We start from the raw sequence: 19,240 nt of genomic DNA on the forward strand, positions 1-19,240 counted from the left end.
AATATCTTATCTTGTCTTGTCCTGTCCTGTCCTGTCCTATCCTATCCTATCTTATCTTTCCACCCACCCACTCACCCACCCATCTATCCATCTATCCATCTATCCATCATCTATCCATCATCTATCCATCATCTATCCATCATCTATCCATCATCTATCCATCATCTATCCATCATCTATCCATCTATCCATCTATCCATCTATCCATCTATCCATCTATCCATCTATCCATCTATCCATCTATCCATCTATCCATCTATCCATCTATCCATCTATCCATCCATCCATCCATCCATCCATCCATCCATCCATCCATCCATCCATCCATCTATCTATCTATCTATCTATCTATCTATCTATCTATCTATCTATCTATTTGATTGATTTCTATGCTGCCCTTCTCTTGAGACTCAGGGCGATTCACAACAGGTAGAAATCTAAAAAAAAATTACAGATTAAAATTCCCATAATTAAAAGTTAACAACAGATTCATGCATCATCCATCAGACATTCTTTCATTAGGTGGGGCAAGGTGTTAAAATGTCAATGGTCCCAGGCCATTGAAGGAGACGACCAGGAGAGAGAAGGAGTAAGAAAGTACTAGTAGAGGTGGAACAGCCCCCTGAGATAGAAAGAGGGAAGAGGAGAGAACATGGATACAGATGAAACAATATAAAGCAAAATTGGAATATCATCTAGTTTATTGTACTTCAAAAATGCTATATTCATATTAAGTTGCATTGAAGGTATATGAAGTTGTATATTGAATGTGGAGGAAAATGTAAAAAAATTATAAAAATTTTAAAAAGTTTGTGGGACCAAGGTGAATTATGGGGTTTCACAAGTCTGCAAAAACCTAGCATCGATCATGTCCTATTGTAGATTGTGGAACTTCAGGAATTTTAGCTGGACTTCTCATTTGCAACCTTGCCTGTCTTGTTGATATCTTTGTAATATAGGTTATAAAGTCATAAAATGAATTAAAGCCTAAAAAAACAATAGCATCTCATATTCATTTTATATGGAACAAGATCAAGGATGGTCAAAAGTTTTGCAAAAAAGATATAGCACAATGGGATAAGAGGAAAGGGTCCACAAATTTGGTAGTGTAGCAATATTGACTTGGCTGACCAGAGATAGCATGTAGACTTAAGCATATTCAATTAAAGAAGATTACTGAGAACCTATTTTTCAGGGCTCAGTCTGCCAGCTTTTTGAATCAATACTTCTGTTCAGAATAATCACAAGGTGACTGCAGTCTGCCAAATGGAGAAGACAGCAAGATCTACAAAACACATCTTTAAAAGGAAAATATGTTTACTTTCTTACCATAACACTTGAAGAGTAAAAAAAGAGTCATGATGAGAGTTCCATACAACCACAACAATATGAAATACAGTATCATATTTATAAAGCCAAACCACATAGAAATCCATCTATTGCAGCCTAATTGTCATAAGCATAACCCAAGGCTACTTAAAGACTATACAAAATGGATCTAACTCATTTAAGGGGAAAGTACATTTAGTAACAGCAAAGGCATTTGCAGTGCACAGAAAGAAAGCCCAATAACAAATCTTGTTTATAAATCTGAAGTTTTCCCACTATTTCTTACACTACTGAAGTTAAAAGGCTGCTGATGGTGGAGGAACTGTTTAGGAGAAAAAGATGGAATAAAACGTTTCAGCTGAAATACTAAATATTAAAAATAATTCTCTGAAGCAAATATATCAACTGTAAGACACATTGAAATGAATAGGTTGTAAATTAGATCCAATGTCTTTTTTAGTGGTTTCAGCACTTCTTTGATTCTTAGAAATGTTGGTGTTCGTGGTCTTCTCACTATAATTCAAATACTATAACATGTTTATTAGGACTTCTCCATTTAATAACATTTCCTGTCAAATAGTCAGTATGATATCACTATTTGCTTTCCAACCATTCTTCATCAGGAAAAACTACAGTGAAACACAGCAAATGTTTAACTTTTGCTCCAACTGCAGTGACAGTAAATGCCATTCCAAGGAAGAGCCACCAGATAAAAAGACAGATACAATAAAGACTATTGATTGATGTGGAGTATATTGAATGCTACTGGATTTTCTTCTCCCTGTATGTTAGCAACGAGTGGAAGGGGAAGAGAAAAGCAAATATGTTTCTTTTCTTTGCTTCTCATTGACAATGCTGATGAGAGCTGGGTTTATCAGTCTATAGGCAATATGTGCATAGCATTCCTGAGTATTGCAAAGCTTTCTCAACTCATTTCAATCATGTCAATACAATCTTACTGGATGAGCCATTATCATTAACATCACCACACTGGACATGGGCTGAGACTGAAACACAATGGTTGAGTCTGTATAGATTAGTGAAGTTTAATGAAGGCATGCCTTAGCCATGGTTTCTCTTACTTATGTAACTTGTTAGATTTATTAAATAAATTATGCTTAAACAAATAATGATTCAGCATAAATAATTCAAATGATGACTTTTTGAAGTTCACCTAATGAATTCAGAGATAAAATTTGCAATTCTGTTTCCACATATTGAAAAATAAGGTTTATTTAACTTAATAGGTAGTAATTTGGGGTACAATTTTACTTCAAAGTGAAATTCATCTGGATCTTATTCCTGTCCTATAACTAGCATCATATCTTGGAAAGTGGATCAAACACACAGCCATTTGCTAAACAAATGACTGATTTTATTCTCTATATTACCGGTAATTTTTATGACCACAATTGGACTAGAATTTCAAGCACTAAGTGATGCAGTCATGATGCAAGTCACCATATGACCAGACTTGATTTTATAATTGTTTTACCATGGTCATTAAATGAATTGTGTGGTTGTTAAGTGAATCTGGGTTTCCCCATTGACTTTGCTTGTCAGAAGCTGGCTGGGAAGGTTGCGATTGTCATATGATGGTCGCAACTTTGAGAACAGTTAAAAGAAAAAGAAACAAGTGATCCTAATGAAACCAGGGATCAAGGCTGGAATATAGTGGAATTTATAATTTATTTATTTATTTATTTATTTATTTATTTATTCATTTGTCCAATACACAAATACATAGGAAGAAAATAAACATCTGGTAATATATATAAGGGTAAAAGTGAACTTAGAGGAGAGGATATATGAAAGGAAGAGAATATATATGATAGGTGAAAGAGAGGAAAGACAATTGGACAGGGGACGAAAGGCACACCAGTGCACTTATGTACGCCCCTTACTGGTCTCTTAGGAACCTGGAGAGGTCAATCGTGGAGAGTCTAAGGGAGAAGTGTTGGGGGTTAGGGGTTGACACAATTGAGTCTGGTAATGAGTTCCACGCTTCAATAACTCGATTGTTGAAATCATATTTTTTACAGTCAAGTTTGGAGCGGTTCGTATTAAGTTTGAATCTGTTGCGTGCTCTTGTGTTATTGAGGTTGAAGCTGAAGTAGTCATTGTTACTACAATATCTCTGTAAACCCCAGTTACTATAATATCTCTGTAAACCCTAGTTAGAGCTTCCAAGAAATAGGGAGTCGAGAAAATTAAAGCAGAGAAATAGACGGGACTGCTATTCCAAAGGAATATGCAAAAGTCTTGCTGGGAATTTGTGTTAGGTTATTTATTTATACAAATTATATGACAATATATAAATTTATATTTTTATTTATTTGTCAGACTGTATATAAAAATAACACCATTTTCTATATTATTTTTTAATCTGTAAATTTTATTTGAAACTTATAAACAGATCCAAAATTTTCTGCCACGGATTTCACCCGGAAAGATATTTCTGCTACGGTTTAGCAAGTTGCATTTTGTGTAAGAAAATAATAAAGGATGCATTAGAAGAACATAAATAAAGGATGCATTAGAAGAACATTGATTACTTCTGTGGAAAAGAAGACAATTTTAGTACAATTAATTATCCAAATATATTCAATGGCTATCTGCCAAATTTAAATCTGCTCAATTCTAAAATCTTTCATTTTAGAATTGAGCATCTGCATAAAAAAACAACCGAATATCAAGCTAGAGGATTAGTATCTGTGACCTTCAAATATAAATTTATAACGTTGACATTTACAGATGAATTTCTTAGGTTAATTAAATGACACACTGTGTACAATATTAACCTCAGCTGAACATGTATTTTTTCAGTCTTTTAAAAAAAGTGCTAGAAAGTCCTTGTTTGATCCTTATGTATCGTGCTTACTTTGCAGTATTTTCAATTCCTTAGATTCCAGAGATTATAAATGGATAATAAATGTATAAGTGGGCTCTTAAGAAAGCAATAGAAAACTATAATATCACTAAGAAAACTGCATGGGTCAATTCGGACTAAGATTGCATTTAGTTTAATCTGATTTTGACACATATATTATACAGAGAAGAATTTTGGTAACCATGAACCATGGTTCATCTAATGTTATGCCAAAATCTGCACTGCGACTTCTCAACATTTTCTTCTTTCTCAATGAGCTTTTTGAATTTCTACTTCAGTTTCAGTATACATGAGAATTTCTTTTTGACTTTTTTTATATTTACTTTGTTACTGAATGGGATTGTTCTGTCTGGGTGCCCCCAGACTTCAACACCAACTGGAAAAAGCAGCCAGACACGCTGGTAAAAGCAAAAGCACTTTATAGTTTGAAAAATAAACACAGAGAAAAACCTGTTCTTCCCAACAGGCAGGCTATGAGACTTCACAGCAGAGTCCTGATGGCCAGACAATACAGCAGACTTCTTGCTGGCACACCCACCACTGTAGAGAATAAGACCCACACCTTTCCCCCCCAAGGTTTCAGTATTCAAAGTCACAAACCAGAATTCCAAGACGCCAAAGATCACAGCCAGGTCCCAGGACTCCCAAAGATAATACTCCACAAGCCAGGAAGGGTGGGTCTGCCTTTTCAGCCTTTCCAGAGAGCACCACACCCAAACCCAGCTGTTGCCTCTTTAGTGCTGAAAGTACCTGGCTAATTGTCCCCTTCGTTGTGTTGCTCTTCTCTGCCGGAGATCGATTATTGCTTGTGCATTTTCATCTAAGGAATCCAGGCTGCTTGCTGGGGAGAGCTCCCTCTCGGGGGACTCTGGCTGTCCTCCCTCTCCCTCAGCCTGAGATTCCTCCTCCCCGTCTGCCTGAACCTCCTGTTCCTCATCCTCCCCCTCTGAGCAGGAAGCCGGCAGAGGATCAGCCGTTCCCTGAGGGGCCTCAGACGGAATCACAACAGGGATGAAGGGTGAAAGAATTAACAACAGATGTCCTCTTCATAAACTTAAATGAGAACTAATCGAAATAAAATTGCAAGAGAAATTTTCTACATGTCACCAGTTTCAAACAGTTTTCAAAGGATGTGCAGTGGAATAAGTGGATGCTTAGTAAGAGTAGGGGGGGGGAAATACAAGGTTTTCCCCACAGGCACATAACAAGTTGCAAAAGATTCGGGTTGAAAGCTTTAGAAATGCAAAAAAGGTAGGAGAGATGTGGCATAACTATAGCAACAGAAGATGAAAAACCATTTAAGCAGAACCTGCTAGAGTGACTAAAGTTAAGCAAGATAATAGGAATGAAGGATAGTTGAAAAAGAACAAGGCATTATCAGAAATAAAAAAGATATAATGTTATAATATCTTTAATGCTAGGTCAAAAAAAAAGGCAATACTTGGCTCAAATGTGAGGAAAAAGTAGAACAGAAGAAAATTCAGGGAGCTAATGTATTTGTTACAATTCTATCCTACCTTTTCCCTTAGAACTCAGACTAGTTTCATTAGGATATTTTTTATTTTATCATCTCAGAAGAACTGTGTGAGGTGGCTTGGATCGGAAGTTGGCACCACAAATCACCCAGTTAGTTTCCACAGATAATAGGGGAACTGTACTAGGGTCTTGCCAATCTTACCTCACCTCCACCCCAAGTCCTCAGAGAGGAGCGGCATACAAATCTAATATTATTATTATTATTATTATTATTATTATTATTATTATTATTATTATTATTATTATTATTTTTATGTCAGTACAATACAGCAAACAAGGTTACTATGCTGGATTTCGTATTTCATCACCAGTCGGGTGCTTCCGAAGCACCTAGGACTGCGTAATGTAGCGGCAAATTATGTTTGCCGATCCAAGTAAAGCGGCCTTTTGCAATTGACAGATGGAGATTTTGTCAATTCCGATGGTTTTCAAATGTCCGCTGAGATCCTTTGGTACTGCGCCCAGCATGCCAAGTACCACTGGGACCACTTTCACTGGCTTATGCCAGAGTCGTTGCAGCTCGATTTTTAGATCTTCGTATTTCACTAATTTCTCTAGCTGCTTCTCCTCAATTCTGCTGTCCCCTGGGATTGCAATGTCGATGATCCATACTTTCTTTTTCTCCACAATCAGGATGTCTGGTGTGTTATGCTTCAGAATTCAGTCAGTCTGAAGTCGGAAGTCCCACAGTAGTTTTGCTTGCTCATTTCTGACCACTTTTTCGGGCTTATGATCCCACCAGTTCTTTGCCACTGGTAAATGGTAGTTCCGGCACATGTTCCAGTGGATCATTTGTGCCACAGCATCATGTCTATGCTTGTAGTCAGTCTGTGCGATCTTTTTGCAGCAGCTGAGTATGTGATCGATTGTTTCATCTGTTTCTTTACAGAGTCTGCACTTTGGATCGTCTGTTGATTTTTCAATTCTGGCTTTGACAGCATTTGTTCTAATGGCCTGTTCTTGTGCCGCCAGTATTAGTCCTTCTGTCTCATTTTTGAGTGTTCCACTTGTAAGCCATGACCAGGTCTTTTCTTTATCCACTTTGCCTTCAATCTTCTCCAAGAACTGTCCATGCAAATAATAATAATAATAATAATAATAATAATAATAATAATAATAATAATAATTATTATTATTATTATTAACTCCACACTAAGTTCACCTATTATGGAGGTAGCCCTCTATTTACTTTCATAATTGGAACCAGAATTTCCATTGCTAAGCAGTGTAGTGGTTAGTGAATTGTCCTCAATTTTGCAATTTTTTTGCAATGATTGTTATGTGAATCTGGCTTCCCACATTGACTTTGCTTGTCAGAAGCCTCCTGAGAAGATCACAAATGGCAACCATTGTAAATGCATGGCAGTTCCCAAATGCCCGCATTTTGCTTACCTGATCATAGAGACAGTGAAATGGTGATCACGCAGATCAGTTGTAAGCAACATTCTTTCAGCACTGTATTAACTTTGAAAGGTTGTTAAATAGTCATAAATCAAGGACTACCTGTATAGATAAAAATCAAGGTTACATGCTGATATGGAGTCAGTGTAACTAATCAACTGATATATGTTAACTAGTGTCTCCCATTTTTATGTTGATAAATGGAATCACAAGGCAACTGCAATACAAATCAATCAGGATTCCTAATTACTTCAGATATAGTCTTATATAAACTCATTTACTAACATAATGTTGATTTTTCAGCTGGAGAAAACAGATGAAGAAAAGATTCAGTTGGGACTTTCAAACAAATCCTGCATTCATGTAATATGTGCAAACTAGCCAATACACTGGCAAAGATCCAGGATATTTTATACATTGCTTTTATATATTGGGGATTTAGTTGTCACAGAAAAATCTATTACAGTTACTTCAAGTCTTTCATGTATGGTCTTGTGAAAAACGTAATGGGATTTTTATTTCATTGGCTATTGTGATTCACTACGGTAAACCATGGTTTCTTTTTACTAAGAGCATCAATAGCATAAACTGTGAATTATAAATTCTAATGACTCAGTTACACATTCAGCAAAGCCAAAGTTGAACTAAAATCCATAGTAATAGATAGTGTTAATATAGTTACGCTAGATATTTCTCTGGGTCAGACTTTTTGAAATTATGGTCACTATAAAAATTAAAATGTTTAAGCAAGAATCAGGATAAAACCCAGATTTTCTTCAAAATAAATTTTCATAGAGGGCACTGTACTATTAACAATATGTTTTAAAGTAGCCAGTAGAATTTAATGTAGTGGAAATATTCCAACTTTACCACCTTGCAATATTATTCCTTGAAAAGACCCACAGGATCTTGCAAAAATAATCCAATTACAATAAATTCATTATGCGCTGCTTATTGTAATAGTTTTGTTCCCAGGAAAAGCTCTTGAGACATAAATTCTGATAGTTTGGGAAGATAATAATACAGGATTTATAAATGAATAATAACAGGAGAGAGAAAAATGTTAATTTGAAAGGTTGGGCTCTTTCAGCTAGTTTTAGCTCAAATATTTGGATAGAAGCCAATTCCTTAACATTGGGGGGGGGGGGGAAGCCCCAAACAATATGTTTGTGATTGTGAACTGTGATTCAGCAACATCTAAAATACCATCTATGTGCTTCAGTGGATTAGTGCTAGGGAAATCTTCCCAAAGTTATATTTCATTATAGTTTAATACATGTACTTAGAATTTATACCCTCATCATTGGCTGTGCAGGTAATTGTAATAAAATATATATGAAGGGCACTATATTACAAAAGCTGTTCTACGAAACAGAAGACCAATCTTGAGACGACTCTTATTTCAGGTTAGTTGCCAACCCCTTCCTTTTATGTCAACAGTGAATGATATTCTTCCATTGTTTATTCATCACCTAACAAACAAACTTCCCACTGAAATCCCTGCATCACTAACCTTACCTGGTGGCAGCTGCAGATGTGTCCATTGCAGCAGAGGTGGAATAACAACGCGGACACAGAGCTGAATTTAAAACTGGGTCATTTTTATTAATTAAATTAAAATTAATTTAATTCAACCTAACATGGACCCATAGAGGTCAACTGAAATACTTCCGGGGCGGAAATGACATCATAAAAACTTCCGGGGCAACATAGGGCTTAGCTCCATGCTGATCCAGGTGAAGGGGCCGTGTCCTCACCTGGATCCCAGCCATGCCATGCATGTGGGAGGTCTCGCCGTCCAATCCCTGAAAGGGTGTTTTCCTGCTCATTATCCGGGGTGAAAAGGAGGCCCCAAGCCTGTGCGGCCCCTTTTATAGGGCTGGCAGGCTCCGTCCCGGCAACATCATCGGCAAGCGCCAATGACAAGGCATGGCCGGGATCTCGCAAAATCTCGTGAGATCCCAGCCATTCAAAATGGCGGCAGAGACCGAGGGCCTCGTTTCCCTGGCTCTGCTGCAAATCCTGGCCGGCGTTAAGTCACCGGCTGGGCATTCTTAGATTCAGCCACGTTTACTCCAAAACCACCACTGTGTCTCCTGTAGCAGCATAGTTTCTGCAACCATTGCCTTTCACATAATCATATAATATGAAAGTACTGTAGTGTAATTTTATTACCCTATTTATGTGCAGCTTGTTTCTTGAAAATTCTAAATGAAGGCGATGTTTTATAAACAGAAATATATCCCACTAGTTTAATTCAGGTTGGCTTTATTTTTGCTAGCTCTTTGTGAGAGCTTATAAGTTAGAAGAAGACTGAGAGAGATAAATATTTTCTGACATAGACCATGTAAGATCTGACAAAACAGGACAGTTGAGTCATATTTTAAGCATTTTCACTGGTATAGTCTATACATTCCATCACCAGTACTAAATTTCATTATTTAGGTTATTGAGGTGACAGCTTCTATGATACTTAAAATGAAAAAGACAGGCACAGAAATGTTGTGTCAAGCAGAGAGTTGTACCATATTATAAATCCTTCTCCTAGCAGACAAGAAGATAAATATCAAGGGTAGTGTGATCTGTTCAAGAAAAGTCTTGCCTACAGATGTGTCATAACATAACATCACTCCTGAGTCGGATTAATTCACGAGCCATTCAAGTCAGCGATGCTACCATTCAAGACACAGCAATTTAAAGTTACAATCTTTATAACTGAACTGGAAAAAAAGCCCTAGCAATATATTGCTACATTTTATAGCATACCTATACATTTATATTTTGTTCAATATTTTGAAAAACAGAAAGCAAAAGTCTCATTCTTTCTTCTTAAGTCACATAAACTGTTGTGGTTAGCTCTGGCCCTGCTCCTGCCCCAAGGACTGTGGATGTGGGGGAGACATCCACATGCTGCAGGCCTGTTTTGCCCCCGGCGGAATCTGTTGATGAAGGCTCCTCTGACCAAGAAGACATGAGTGACAGGGAGGAGGAGAGTGTGGCAGACAGCTCAGAAGGAGATCAATTATCTAGCTCCTCCTTGGATTCAGAACAAGAGTTAATGATACAGCCACGCATGAGGAGAGTGATGTATAGGCAGCAACAACTGAGAGATTATTATCAAAGAAAATGAGGCCACCTGTGGTTGGGTGGGGCTGTGGTAATTAGTGAGGCTGCTATAAAGAGCAGCCGGTGGGTTTGGCCATTGTGGAGGATTATCTGATCATTGTGTTTCGTGACAGCTTTACTGACTTTGACCTTTTGTGTGCTGCTTTTCCCCCGCTTTGAAACTAAACCAGAGCAAAGTGTGTTTCACTTTGTGAAAGAAGAAGGACTGTGAATTGCCTCACAGCTGCAAGCTAAGTATCACAGAACTGATAAGGGACTTGTACAAATTACCAGTTTGTTTGGAGACCAGTGCTCTTTGCTATACCAAAAGAGGGCTTAGTTTATGTGAATTTTCATTATAAAGAACATTGTTTTGAATTTTCAAACGTGTGTGTGTCTGAAATTTGTACCTGTGAATTTTTGGGAGGAGTCTACCAGAGAGCCCAACAGAACATAAACCATAGCAGTATTTCTGCTTTTAAGATTGAGAACCTCTTACACCATGAATTCAAAACTTTGAAAACTGTTACCATCATGTTCACAATAGTAATTAAAATCAGGATAAACTTTGTGGAATTGTATAAGACATAGCAGGAAAAAAAGTAAGACACTATTTATTCTAAATATTAATTGACTAGTATCAACAGTTGTCATTCTTCTGCAACCCAACAATCCCTTAAAACCTATTACTTGTTTTATCTGACAAGTCTTTGTGTTGCCTCCTTTACTGGATAAAGAAGCTTTTTGAGTTGTGGCAGTTAAGCAGAAAGCACTGTCACAGGGTGACAAAAGAAGCATGTCTTTATGTTAGAGGCATTTCAAACCATCTGTCCATAATACATGTGAATACCTAATTATCTTGAAAATATAGTCAACTTGAATACATAATTATGAGATGTGCAAGAGACATAATGCACCTTGTAGAATTATGCTGCTACAATGTCAGAACAAGAAGATTCTGGGCCCATTTTCATGTACCCTCTTCAACACAAAAATACCCCAATAACAGATTTAACATAATGCAGCATATACTTTATACCCAGCACATGACAAGGCCAATTTACTTTAATTTTTTTCTGATTTGATATAGAAATAGTATTTTCTACTCTTTCTTAAGAAAAAGCTTGCCCAATGTTAGGATTGCTATTTTTGACTGGTTCGGGCAGATCCACTCTTCTCTTGTTGTTTTTATTCCATGGTCATTTTAACCTAGATAGTAGGAATAAACAAGTACAGAAATTTGTCTATATAATAACTGATGTAAAGAAAAGAGAACCAGTTATTCCTATGCGAAATAGTAGTTTGTGGATTTGGGATGATGCATATTTACTCCCAAGTAAGACTTTTTCATTTGTAATTACACAACCTATTTAGAATTGCATCCTCAGAAAAAGCAGCAACATTTTCCTTTTACTAGGATGGCTAGAGTTTCTTTTTCCTATCTAATATATATATTATTCCTCCCTGCCCCTCCCCAATCTTCCTTCCAAAACGTCACACAGGAAAATGCATTTTGGAGAAGAGATTAAAGAAATAATCCTAGGCAAAACATCTCTTAATCATTCCCCCTATACATCCCAATACATATTGTTAAAAATACTAATGGTAGGAAGTAATCTCTCTGAGCTACAAAATCACAGTTCTCATCTGACTTGTTTGAAATGCAGCAGTTTGAAAATCCTGCATCACTCTTTGAAGCCAGCATTATCCATTGATAAAAATATAATGGAAAAAAAGGAAGGTGGCTTTCCCCATGACTCCCTTTAGCCTGAGAGCATCTGTGAAGCAGGGGTGGGTGCTAACCTATATTGCTGCCAGTTCTCTTTGTTCCATGTTGCATGGATTTGCATACGCATGTACAGGGCTGAAAACTCATCTTCTCTGCATGCCTATGGCGCAACCAAGAGAGATGGTTCATGGGCGTGGCCAGCTGGCCATTGTTCCTGGTTCAATGAGCGGAGGAAAATTCAACTACCAGTTTTAAACAAAAGGTCCAAACCAGAACGAACCCACTTCTGCTGTGAAGAGACATCATGAGCAAATCATAACCATTGTTCCTTCTGAGATCCCTTGTGTGGTGTATCAGTGCTGGCCAATGTGTAAAGACTTTCCTACTTCAGATACAGCTTCATTACATGTAACCTAGAGATGCTGTGCAAGCGTGTTGGTAGGGTAGACAGATAAAAAAAATATGAGTGCAGTGTTCCTCTAGAGCAGGGGTGGACAATTAATTTTGCCATCGGGTCGCATGAGAAATTGGGATGGTTTTAGAGGGCCAGACTAATATAATTAACTCAGTTCTGCCCAATATTGTATATACAGTACATTAGGCCAAGGATAGGCAAAGTTGGCTCTTCTACAACATAGGGTCTTCAATTCCGAGAATTCCTGAACTAGCATGATTGGCTTAGGAATTCTGGGAATTAAAGTCCACAAATCACAGAATAGCCAATTTTGCCTACCACTGGGTTAGACCACAACTTCTCATGTGGAGATGACCTCTTTCGTGTCATTCAAAGACAGGCGCAAATTTTTTATGTTTTTTAGCGCCCTCGGTCCCAAGAGTCATGGCCCCAAAAGTCCCGAAACGCCCAGGAAGGCGACCGTGAGGGGAGAGAGAAAGCTGCAGCTGGGCATAAAAATGACAATGCTGTACCCGACATCATTGCCAGGTCACGAACGCCGGGCCTTGGCTCAGCCCGCACGCAGGGAAGGATGGCGTAGAATCCTGACTCCCTAGCTTCTACATGGGGCGAAGCACCAAGTCTCCCCCACACACATATATACACCCGGGCTAGGCCCGACAGCTCATCTTCTGGATGGCAGCTGGCGTTATCTCACCTTTGCCCCACTGCTGGGAGAGGGCGCAAATGCCACCAACATCTTTGAGCCCCCCCTCCGCCTGAAGACGCCTCAGCGCAGCATGGTGGCTCCATTCTTGACACCTCTTGGTGGCCAAAAATAAAAAAAATCCCCAGAAAAGATGGGCTACTTGAAGGGAAGATGCAGTTACCCATTGGGCCGAGCCATTTCCTGCCTCAAAAAGCAAGGAGGTGGGGTCTGAAGTAAAGGCATGCTATGGGAGGAAGGTCATATATAGCAGGTGGGTCGGATGCGACCCGCGGGCCACCCCTTGCCCAGGTCTGCTCTAGACTCTGTATTAGGAGCAGAATCATTGATCACTCAGTGAAACAGTGGAAATGATGTACCAGTGTCTGGAGGCTGTTAGAGTCTGGATGGGTGTTAACAGGCTCAGACTCAACCCCGACAAGATGGAGTGGCTATGGGTTCTGCCTCTCAAGACACTATCGTCTGTCTGTCCATTACTCTGGGGGAGACATCTGACCCCTTCAGAGAGGGTCTGCAACTTGGGAGTCCTCCTCAATCCACAGCTGACTCTGGACCATCATCTTTCAGCTGTGGTGAAGGGGGCGTATGCTCAGGTTCGACTGGTGCATCAGTTGCGGTCCTATTTGGACAGAGAGTATTCACAGTCGCTCATTCCCTTATCACCTGCAATGCTCTCTACATGGGGCTACCTTTGAAGAGTGTTCGGAAACTTCAAATTGTGCAAAATGCAGCTGTGCGAACAGTCATGGTCCTCCCCAGACATGCCCATGATTCTCCAACACTCCGTGGACTGCATTGGTTGCTGATTTGTTTCTGGACACTATTCAAAGTGTTGGTAATGACCTATAAAGCCCTACATGGCATGAGGCCAGACTTGCGGGACCGCCTTCTGCTGCATGAATATCAGTGACCGGTTATGTCCCACAGAGTTGGCCTTCTCCAACTCCAAATCTCAGACAATGTCATTTGGCGGGACCAAGGGGATGAGCCTTCTCTGTGGGGGCCGCGGCCCTCTGGAATCAGCTCCACCCAGAGATTTGCACTACCCCCCATCTTTCACAAGAGTTTTAAAACTCACTTATGTCACCAGGCCTTGGTCAATTAGGTCTTGGCCCCCTGGACAATAAATGTGATGTATGGCTATGATCTGAATTTGTATGATTGATTTTTAATATATTGGTATTTTAGGTTATGTAGTTTTAATTAATTAGATTTGTCTTTGTATTTATTGTTACTTATTATATGCTGTGAAACTTCAGAGAGGGGTGGCATACAAATCGAATTATTAACAAATAAATTAATAAATGAATAACAAATTAAAATATTAATAAATCAATCAATGGTGAATGGTTGCTCCATCAAACAGCCAGCTATTTAAAGAGCTGTCAAGAGTTGTTTCACCTCAGATGTCATTCATGAATTGTTCTCTGTTGTGTTTAATAAATATGACTGAACCCAGTTACGAGTCAAGCCTCAGTTTCTGCTCTGCTAGCTATTAGACATAGCACTGAGGATCATACTTTTCACTGCCCTGTCCATTTTGTGACATGTTAGCTGTCAGCACGGGGGCATGGGATGGGTTTTTGTACATTGGATTGCTTAAGGACTATTTTACCTGCTAGAAATAAAGCAAACCCAATATAAGGAACAGTTAAGTAATACAGTGTTCCCTCAATTTTCGTGGGGGATGCGTTCCGAGACCGCCCGCGAAAGTCGAATTTCCGCGAAGTAGAGATGCGGAAGTAAATACACTATTTTTGGCTATGAACAATATCACAAGCCTTCCCTTAATAGTTTAAACCCCTAAATTACAATTTCCCATTCCCTTAGCAACCATTTAGATTATTTCTCACCATGTTTATTTATTAAAGTTTATTTTAAAAAATTTATTAAAGGCAGATGAAAGTTTGGCGATGACATATGATGTCATCATGTGGGAAAAACCGTGGTATAGGGGGAAACACCGCGAAGTATTTTTTAATTAATATTTTTGAAAAACCGTGGTATAGACTTTTCGCGAAGTTTGAACCCGCGAAAATCGAGGGAACACTGTATATCTGTTAACTTCTATTTGCAAGATTTTAGCAGGCAATCTTAAAAACCATTGCATTTCCATGCAAATTCAAAAAAGAGATAAATTGGAACTATTGTCTCAGTAACTAAGCACACAATTTGTATGCCTGAGGACCAAAAGCTTGGGAAAAATTCTTCTCTGTATTCTGTTAGTCACTGGAGGCAATATAAATCATCTGCTTTGGTTAAAGGCACCTCTTTTTCTTTCAGGTTTCTTAATGTCATATATTATATATAATGGAAATGGCACCTTTCAAAAAGAAAAAGAAAAAAATAATGCAATCTTCCATTATCATTTGATTCCTCTTTTTTGGTTTCTTCCTGAAGCAATATGTCATATTCCACCTGTCAGTCAAGACTTGTTAGTTATAAATAGCTCTCAGAGAAAATAATTTTATGGTTGATATGAGCAGGTGCTAAAATTACATGCATCTGGGAAAATCTGTGCAAGTTAAATTTCCCCAAATCTCTGGAGGAGACAGAGAGAGAGAGGGACCAACATTCACATTTACACTGATAAGTGATGTTAAACTTATAATACCAACAATTACAAAACATTTCTGATGGTAAGAAAATTCATGTGTTTGCCAAATGTTCTGTCTGGGTTTTCCCAGACCTCCACACCCACTGAAAAAACAGCCAGACACTCTGGTAAAATCCAAAAGTATTTTATAGCAGGAAAAAATAAGCACAAAGGAAAACCTGTCTTCATAGCAGACAGGTTACAATACGTTACAACAGGGTCCTGATGTCCAGTCAATTTCACAAGCTTCTTGCTGGCACCCCCCCCCCAAGGTTTCAATAGTCCAAGGCACAAACCAGGATTGTAGCCACCAAAGTTCACAGACAGGTCTCACGAATCTCCAAGATAAAACTCCACAAGCCAGGAAGGGTGGGGCCGCCTTTTATCCTTTCCCAAGCACCACACCCAAACCCAGCTGTGACCTCTAATGCTGGAAATACCTAGCCAATTGAGTTCGTCTCTGATTAGCTCTCCTGTGTCGCATATCTATGATGTCATGAGCATCTTCCCCCAGGGAATCCAGGCTGCTTGCTGGGGAGAGCTCCCCCTGGTGGAACTCTGGCTGTCCTTCTTCTTCAGCCTGGGATTCCGCTTCCTCGTCAGTCTGCACCTCCTGGTCCTCAGCCTCTCCCTCTGAGCTGGAAGCCGACAGCAAATCAGCCATTCCCGGAGGGGTCCCAGGCTGAACCACAACACCAAAGAACTATTTTCTTAGTCTTATTAATAATAACATTTGGTTAGGGAAATAACAAATAAAAGGGAACATCAGGATAGTTTGCTTTGCCTATTGAAGCTTAACTAACTATGTTATATGTGATCAGTCTCCATTGTGAATCCTGGAGGTCAATAAGTGAATGAATTTCTCAAAAAATAGCATTAGGGCAAGATTAAAGAAGACACAATAGAAAATTACATAGTGTCTTGAAGAGAAATAACCTTATTCAACTCCCGGACACTTTTTAAAAGAACAAACAGGATTTAGGTTTGGTGCTGAAGTTTTATCATCATACTTTATTTCTTAGATTCTTTATTTCTTTATTAACCCTCTGTCCTGAAAGACTGAATATAAAAAAAATGCAAATTCCACAGTTGGAAATATCCTTTCCCAAAAATGTATCTTACCTACTCTTAAGTAGATAGGAAATTACAGAAACACAATGGAGAATAGAGAGGAAGTCATGTTAATGACTACTCCAGATGTTTTAGCCCTGACATGCTGCATTTTAGGACGGACATTGACAGACTAGAGCATGATGACAAAACTTTTTTCTCTTGGGTGCCGAAAGCACGCATGCACACATTATTCTACCCTAAATTGACCATATTTTTACATTGTTAAAGAGGGACACAATTGACAGGGGGGGGGGGGGGAGCTTGATTAACATGGAGCAAAAAAAAAATCTATTTCTTTTTCTCTCTATCTCTCTTCCTCCCTCCCTTTCTATCTTTTTCTCTCCCTCTCTCCTTCCATCTTTCTTTCTCTCTTCCTTCCTTCCTGTCTTTCTTTCTGTCTGTCTCTCTCTGTCCCTCTTTCTTTCTCTGTTTTCCTTCCTTCTGCTCTTTCTTTCTCTTTCTCTCTCTGTCCCTCTTTCTTTCTCTATTTTCTTTCCTTTCTCTTTTTTTCTATGAAATGGCACTATGGCTATAAAAGAAAGAAAGAAAGAAATAAAGAAAGAAAAAGTAAGGAAGGAAAGAATGAAAGGGAGAGAGAGATAAAGGAAGGAAGGGAGGGAAGGAAGAGAGAGGAAGGAAAGAAGGAGAGAGAGATAAAGGAAGGAATGAGAGAGGAAGAAAGAAAAAAGAAAGGAAGGGATGGATGGAGGGATGGAGGAGGGAGAGGGAAAGGAAGGAAGAAAGGAAGGAAGGAAATGAGAGAGAGAAAGGAAGGAAGGAAGGGAGGGGAAGGAAGGAGAGAGACACAAAGGAAGGAAGGAGGGAGGGAAAGAAAAAGAAAAAAAGAAAGGAAGAAAGAAAGAAAATAAGAAAAAAGACAAATAAAGAGGCAAGGAAGGAAAGAGGTAAGGAAGGAAAGAAAGAAAGAAAGAAAGAAAGAAAAGAAGGAAAGAAATAAAGGAAATAAAGGAAGGAAGAAAAGAAAGGAGGAAGGGAGGGAGGAAAGAAAGAAAGGAAGGAAAGGAAGGAAGGAAAGAAAGAAAGAAAGGAAAGACATAAAGGAAAGTAAGGAAGCAAAGAAGGAAAGGAATGAAGGAAAAAAAGAATTGAAAGGGAGGAAGGAAAAAAAGAAAGGAAAGGAAGGAAGGAAGGAAGCCCCCCCTCTGAGTCCGCGGCTTGGACACAGCCTGTTTCCCGCTGCTCAGCGATTGGCACCAGCAGCTGAAAAGTTGATATCTACAGGTCTCCGAGCCGCTCCCTCGCTCCCTCGTTCTCCGAATGCACACGGTCTGTCTGTGCTCTCAGCGCAGTCTGCTAGGGACGGCGGTGCCAGGCAAGTTGGAGCAGCTGTTTCTGCCCATACATGACTGAGCTCCCATTCAGACCGTGGGGGTGGGGAAGGGTGGAGGGAGGCCAGAGCTGCTCACACCAATTCCCTCCCAAAGCAGATGCTCCGATGCCAGCAGCCCCCGCTGGCACACATCTTCCAGCCCCGGCAAATGCGAAGCCCCCAGTCGCCTTCCTTTCAGGTCTGGCCTCAGGGCTATGGCAGGCCAGCGGCAGTCCAAGGCGAGGTGGTGGTGGTGGTGGCGAGGTGGGCAGGGGCTGGGCTCAGGAAGGAAAAAAGTTTTCCTGGCCTTAAAACATCCCCAAGGGGTCCCTGCGGTGCCCGAGTGGCTGTTGCTTCTGCTCGTGTGGCGGCATCCCTTCCCAGCCCCTCAGTCTAGCCTGCCTGGTCCGGTCCGGCTCAGGAGCCCACAGGGTCACCCGGAGAACATCCTCCGAAGAACCCTGGATGCTCCCCTCCTGCCGCTGGCCATCCTGCTCTTCCATTCAAAAATCAAAACATTTTGGAAAGCGGGTGGGACAAATCATTCAAAAGCGGGACTGACCCACCAAACGTGGGACGTCTGGTCACTATTCTATCCACATGAGTGCCCACATCTATAATTCAATGCCCCTGCCCCTACATGTGTGATCCCACAAGCTGTTCCTCCCCCATGTATGCATGAACTACCCTCTCCTGCTCCCATGCTTCCCCTTTTCCTGACTTCCAATGGGCACAATAGGCCTGTTTTTTGCCCTCTCCAGGCTCCAGAGGCTTTCTTGGAGCCTTGGGATGGCAAAAACATTCACCAGAGGTCTTCCGGAGGCCTAAAATGCCCTTCCAGAGCATCCATGTGAGCTGAACATCATCTGGCCAAAGCTGAGCTAGGGCAATGGCTCATGTGCCAGCAGATATGGCTCTGTGTGCTATATGTGGCATGCTTGCCATAGGTTTGCCATCATTGAACTAGAGCAAGTAAGGTGATAAAGGATTTGGATGAAATCAAATACACACATACACACCACAGTATTGGAGGCATTATGCATTGTTCTGTCGAGCTCTCTGGTAGAATCCTCACAGATACAAATTTCAG

Source organism: Erythrolamprus reginae, chromosome 4 (assembly GCF_031021105.1).
Source record: "Erythrolamprus reginae isolate rEryReg1 chromosome 4, rEryReg1.hap1, whole genome shotgun sequence".
Classification (NCBI taxonomy): Eukaryota; Metazoa; Chordata; class Lepidosauria; order Squamata; family Dipsadidae; genus Erythrolamprus; species Erythrolamprus reginae.